At 35.5% G+C, this 7357-nt stretch overlaps 1 pseudogene; it reads left to right on the forward strand.

Moving 5' to 3' along the window:
• The first annotated feature begins 945 nt into the window (after positions 1-945).
• Positions 946-1027, forward strand: LOC123391695 (annotated as a pseudogene).
• Positions 1028-7357: the final 6330 nt, after the last annotated feature.

Below are 7357 nucleotides of genomic sequence, written 5' to 3' on the forward strand. Positions count from 1 at the left end.
AGGGTATATCCACCAAGAAGATCTAACAATTGTAAATATTTATGTCCCCTATATGGAAGCAGCCAACTACATAAGCCAACTATTAATCAAGATAAAGAGTCATATTGATACGAATACATTAATAATGGGGGATCTTAACATGCCACTCTTAGTAATGACAGATCATCCAAGCAGAAAATCAATAAAGAAGCAAGGGCATTGAATGACACATTGGACCAGATGGACCTCATAGATACCTACAGAACATTCCACCCTTAAATAAGAGAACACTCATTCTTCTCAAGCACGCATGGAAGTTTCTCCAGAATAAACCATATACTGGGCCTCAAATCAGGGTTCAACAGATACCAGAAGATTGAGATTATCCCCTGCATATTCTCAGACCACAATGCTTTGAAACTGGAACTCAACCACAAGAAAAAGTTTGGAAGGAATTCAAATACTTAGAAGCTAAAGACGACCCTGCTTAAGAATGTTTGGGTCAACCAGGAAATCAAAGAAGAACTTAAACAATTCATGGAAACCAAAGAGAATGAAGACACATCTGTCCAAAACCTATGGTATATAACGAAGTTGGTCCTAAGGGGAAAATATATAGCCATCCAAGCCTCCCTCAAAAAAATTGAAAAATCCAAAATATACCAGCTCTCTTTACACCTTAAAGAACTGGAAAATCAACAAGAAATTAAGCCAACCTGACGCACAAGAAGGGAAATAATCAAGATTAGAGCAGAGATCGATGAGATAGAAACTAGAGATACATTAGAACACATAAACAAAACTAGAAGCTGGTTTTTTGAAAGAATCAATGAGATCAATAAACCACTGGCCAAATTAATCCAAAAGAAAAGAAAGAGGACCCAAATTAATAAAATTGTGAATGAAAAGGGAGAGATCATGACCAACACCAAGGAAGTAGAAACAGTCATCAGAAGTTATTATCTAAAGACTATACTTTCAGGGATCATTTCTATAGTTTGTTACCAGAAGTTATTATCTACAGCTATATGCCAATAAGTTAAGTAACCTAGACAAAGTAGACACATTCCTGGAAACCTATAAACGTCCAAAACTGAATCAGGAAGAAACTAACAACCTGAATAGACCAATATCTAGTAACGAGATTGAAGCAGTGATCAAAAACCTCCCAAAAAACAAGAGCCCAGGACCTGATGGATTCCCTGGAGAATTTTACCAAACATTCAAAGAAGAAATAATACCTATTCTCCTAAAGCTGTTTCAAAAAAAATAGGAACAGAAGGAAAACTCCCAGACTCTTTTAATGAAGCCAGCATTACCCTGATCCCCAAACAAGGAAAAGAACCCACCAAAAAGGAGAATTTCAGACCAATATCCCTGATGAATATGGATGCTGAGATTCTCAACAAGATTCTAGCTAATAGGATCCAGCAGTACATTAAAAAGACTATCCACCATGAGCAGGTGGGGTTTACCCATGGGATGCAAGGGTGGTTCAACATTCACAAATGTGTGATGTTCCATCAATGGAAAATTGAAACATCACAACATTCCAACATTGTGAAAAATGAACATGGAACATGGAACATTGAAACATCACAACATTCCAATATCCAAACATTCCAACATTGGAACATCACAATCAATGTGATGGAACATATCAATAAGAGAAGAGAGAAGAACAATATGGTCCTCTCAATTGATGCAGAAAAAGCATTTGACAAGATACAACATCTGTTCCTGATTAAAATGCTTCTAAGTATAGGAATAGAGGGAACATTCCTGAACTTCATAAAATCTATCTATGAAAAACCCACAGCAAATATCATTCTTAGTGGGGAAAAGCTGACAGCCTTCCTTCTGAGATCAGGAACATGACAAGGATGTCCACTCTTGCCACTGTTGTTCAACATAGTCCTAGAAGTCCTAGCAACAGCAGTCAGACAATGGAAAGAAATACAAGGCATTCAAATTGGCAAAGAAGCAGTCAAACTCTCTCTCTTTGCAAATAACATGATAATTTATATGGAAAACCCAAAAAGGACTCCACCCTCAAACTACTAGAACCAATACGTACAGAAATCAGTTGCTTTCTTATATACTAACAATGAAAATATAGAAAGGGAGATTAGAGAATCCATTCCATTTACTATAGTACCAAGAACCATAAGATACCTGGGAATAAACGTAACCAAAGAGGTAAAGGATCTGTACTCAAGGAACTAGAGAACACTCATGAAAGAAATTGAAGAAGAAGAAGAAGAAGAAAAAAGCATTCCATACTCATGGATCAGAAGAATAAACATTGTTAAAATATCTAGACTGCCTAGAGCAATCTATGCTTTCGAAGCCATCCCACTCAGAATTCCACCTGCATTTTTCAAAGAGCTGGAACAAATAATCCTAAAATTTGTATGGAACAAGAAAAGACCCCCAATTGCTAAGGAAATGTTGAAAAAGAAAAACAAAACTGGGGGCATCACATTGCCTGATTTCAAGCTTTATTACAAAGCTGTGATCACCAAGATAGCATGGTACTGGCACAAAAACAGACATATAGACAAGTGGAACAGAGTAGAGAGCCCAGATATGGACCCTCAACTCTATGGTTAAATAACCTTTGACAAAGCAGGAAAAATATACAGTGGGAAAAAAGACAGTCTCTTCAATAAATGGTGTTGGGAACATTGGACAGCTATGCATAGAAAAATGAAACTCGACCATTCTCCTATACCATACACAAAGATAAACTTGAAATGGATAAAAGACTTCAACATTAGGCAGGAATCTATCAAAATCCTAGAGGAGAACATAGGCAGTAACCTCTTTGACATTGGCCACAGGAACTTGTTTCTAGACATGTCTCCAAAGGCAAAGGAAACATAAGCAAAAATGAACTTTTGAGACTTTTTCAAGATAAAAAGTTTCTGCACAGTAAAGGAAATAGTCAACAAAACAAAGAGGCAACCAAGGAATGGGAGAAGATATTTGTAAATGACACTAAAGGCAAAGGGCTGATATCCAAGATCTATAAAGAACTCCTCAAACTCAACACACACAAAACAGATAATCACATCAAAAAGTGGGCAGAAGACATGAACAGACACTTCTCCAAAGAAGATATACAAATGGCTAATAGGCACATGAAAAAATGTTCATCATCATTAACCATCAGGGAGATTCAAATCAAAACCCCATTGAAAAACCACCTTACTCCACTTACAATGGCCAGAATCAACAAGACAGTAATCAACAAGTGTTGGAGAGGATGTAGAGAAAAGGGAGCCCTCTTACACTGTTGGTGGGAATGCAAGTTAGTGCAGCCACTTTGGAAAACAGTGTGGAGATGGAGATTCCTTAAGATATTAAAACTAGAGCTACCTTATGACCCCACAATTGCACTACTAGGTATTTACCCCAAAGATACAGATGTAGTGAAAAGAAGGGCCATCTGGCCATCTGTACCCCAATGTTCATAGCAGCAATGGCCATAGTCGCCAAACTGTGTAAAGAACCAAGATGCTCTCCAATAGATGAATGGATAAGGAAGATGTGGTCCATAAACACTATGGAGTATTATGGCTCCATCAGAAAGGATGAATACCCAACTTTTGTATCAACATGGACAGGACTGGAAGAGATTGTGCTGAGTGAAATTAGTGAAGCAGAGAAAGTCAATTATCATATGGTTTCACTTACTTGCAGAGCATGAGGAATAACACAGAGGACACTGGGAGATGGAGAGGAGAAGTGAGTTGGGGGAAATCAGAGGGCGAGATGAACCACAAGAGACTGTGGACTATGAGAAGCAAACTGAGGGTTTTGGAGGGGAGGGATGTGGGGGGTTGGGTGAAGCTGGAGGTGGGTATTAAGGAGGGCACGTATTATATGGAGCACTGGGTGTGGTGCACAATGAATCTTGAAACACTGAAAAAATAAAATAAAATTAAAATAAAATAAGATTTCAAATTACACAGTGACAAATGTTTATACTATATTAAAGATATAATTCATAGGAGAGAGAACTTCAGTCAACTCCTTAGTGAAACAATCCCTTAGTGAGAACTACTTTCTCTTCATTGTCTTTGGAACTGTTTGTTTATAGCTAACTTTCAGCCCTGACATAGGTAAAAAGAAATGTAGACACATTTTCTATTAAATATGTATATGTTATGTACACACATGCATACCTTATATATGTATACACATGCATACATTATATATGCATGTATATACATACATATATATGCATATATGTATATGTGCACATATACACATACATGCATATGCATATATGTGTGTATATGCATATGCATATATGCATGTATATATATGTGCATACATTATATATGCATATACATACCTTTTTATGTATATACACACATACTACAAATATACAATAGGGAAAATATGGCTGCTGCTATAAAATCTAAGCTTTTTTTTTTCATTTTATTGATTTCATGGTACCAAGTAGAGTGTTTCCATAATTATCACTTAATAAATGTATAAATGTTCATTACACAAAATAAATTTGTGATGTTTTAAGTAGCCCCCACCTTGCCAAGATATTTGGGTATTGATCTTATTCAAAAATATGTGGGAGGATGAGAAAGAAAGTTTGTATTCATTCCCCTACTTCATTTTATTGCCCCTTAAATCTGAAGCACCTAACTCCTCCCCCATTTCAGATACTCTGAACCCAAGCCAAAGCCTTCACAGTTATTTACTATGTATCCATTTGTCCCTGTGGGATCTGCAACTCAAAATGTTCGGTTTGGAATATGGAAATCCTACCTCCTTTTTTCCGTTTACTTTAGTCTGCGTCTATTGTGTGTCTATTATGTCTAAGAGCTAGGCAACCTAGGCAGACATTAGCCAATTTTAGCCATAAAGAATTACAGTTCCAGTAGGTCATTTCGACTGAGTCAAAAGGATAAAATGTCTGCAAATGGTAGCTAAAAGTTGGTGAAATAATGAACTTGTTACCCTCTCCACCCAGAGATTTAATTTATGAAAGTTAAGACACCAGCCAAAACCCTACAACTTTTATTTTGACATAGTTGCAAAAGAGTTGTTCATACACAAACCAGCAAACAAACCCACCAACAGGTTCAGTTGCTTACTCAGGCACTCCTGATTCAAAGAAAACTGACTTGCATTTTATGAAACCTGAGTCACCTCTACATAGATACCCAGTGGGCTTCTTATCTCTCAACATGCCATGTGAACTTTTCAGATTCTATATTTATGCTGAATCGGGCATTTTTTTTTTATATCCTTACTAGTTATATTTGCTATCTTTCTTTCAGAAATTTACTAAGGTAATAACTGCAACACTTTTGGATCTCTAAATTTTCTTCTACTATAGATGTTTAAAAGCTGCTACTTACTTAAAAGAGGTGATTTCATAGTTTAAAAGTCCAGTAACTTTAATGAGGAAAAAAATGGAGTTATGCAATCAAAATTATTTGCTATAATTGAAATGGAAAGATTTTTCTTCCAGACCACTCATTGCTATTAGATTAGAATTGTATAATGTGAATTTCAAATCTCTTACTTTGGTAAATTTTTCTCTGCTTCTTGATGTTGTAGGTGTCCAGGTACACAGAGTAAGAAACACTGAGTAGTATAGATTGGTACAATAAAGACTATAATATAAACAAGGAAAATGAAAGGAAATAAGAAAACACAACAGGAGCAGATACCAAGACAAGTGCTTGCTATTTGTTGTTTCAAGATGGATATCTTGGGAAACCATTCCTGGCTATATAGGAATGGAGGCAGTGGTGTGGATGTATAAAAGAGGTACCAAAGAAAGTCCAAACCTCTCTACTTAAAAAGCAGAAAAGTGTTCACTCTACTACAAATTCTGTTTCTTCTGGGAAACAACAACCCATTTCCCAATGAACACTGATACATCAGTTTAAATTTAAGAATGATAAATCTGGGAAGACTGGGGGGCTTACTCAGCTAAGTGTCTGCCTTCAGCTCAAGTCATGATCCCGGGGGTCCTGGGTTAGAGCCCCAAGTCAGGCTCCCTCCTCAGCAGAGAACCTGCCTCTCCCTCAGCCTCTGCCTCTGCACCCTCCCTGCTCTACCCCTTGTGCTCCCGCTCTCCCTCTCTCTTGCTCTGTCTCTCTGTCAAATAAATAAACACAATAATTAAAAAAAAAAAAAAAGGAATGATAAAGCTAAGTTACTTTCTGTGGCTATTCTGTTTCTGCAAATTAAATGGCAAAATCATTTCCTGAGGAATGAGAACTGTACTTTCTTTGTAAGTTTATATGTTGTCATTAGGTACCTCATTTCCAAACTAATTCCAAGCAAAGGTAACAACATAACGTGGAAACAATTCTGCATTTTGAGACACAATTTCAGCCCTACTAGCTGGATCTCTGGCTATTATTGCATGATCCTGGCTTCTTAGACTCTTCAGCTTTGGCTTCATCTGCCAGAACCAATGGAAAAACCCTCAAAGCTGGGGAGCCAAGTGCTATTCATCTTTGTACCCCAGCACCTAGCAGAACACCAGTTACAAAAAATATTTTAACAAGTGTATATAAAAAATTTGTAAAATGGAGATCATCTACAATGTGATTATAAAGATCAAAGAGTCATCAGATGCAATAATTGCTCAATATGTGAAATATACATCAATATAAAATATTTCATTATTATCTCATGGCTAAAAAAATGTATTATATAGTGTATAAAGTATAAAATATTTCATTATTATAGTGTATAAAGTTTTGTAAGGAGCCTTAATTCTTTTTCTTGAATATGCTCTCAGTACATGTATATATAAAATATGCTTGTATATACATATACACATAAAATTCAATTAATTTAAGCCTGCATATCCTCATCTATAAATTAAAGAATTATGTTAATTATATTTAGTAATTTCTTCCAGTTGTATCTTTTATGGACAGTAAATTTATGATTTAGTGTTTTATATACATATCAATCTACCTGTATAAATATCAGATAAAGAGAAATTCTTATAATTTGTTTAACATCTTATCCAACTGATCAAGGTCATATGGCTCTTTTTTTAACCACATGGAATACTGTTTGTTGCAAAGCAGAAACCAATATTATATTAAGCCTATCAAAATATATCAAAATAAACTATCAAAAATTATAGAAAATCAAAATTTCAACAAACCTATCAAAAATTGTATTAATTATTAAATGACATGTTCAAACAATTTGAAAAGGGTATTTAGAAGAAGTATAGGAATTTCCTGAACTCGAGAAATTTATAGTCTAATAAATGCAACCAAATTATCCTATAAATAGAAACAACAGCAATTAATTCACGACAGACTGTAACTAAACATCGAGTTATAAACAGTGTGAATGCTACAGAAATTCA

The sequence above is a fragment of the Mustela putorius genome, unplaced genomic scaffold (assembly GCF_011764305.1).
Source record: "Mustela putorius furo isolate JIRA1106 unplaced genomic scaffold, ASM1176430v1.1 tig00000275_pilon_pilon_pilon, whole genome shotgun sequence".
Taxonomy (NCBI): Eukaryota; Metazoa; Chordata; class Mammalia; order Carnivora; family Mustelidae; genus Mustela; species Mustela putorius.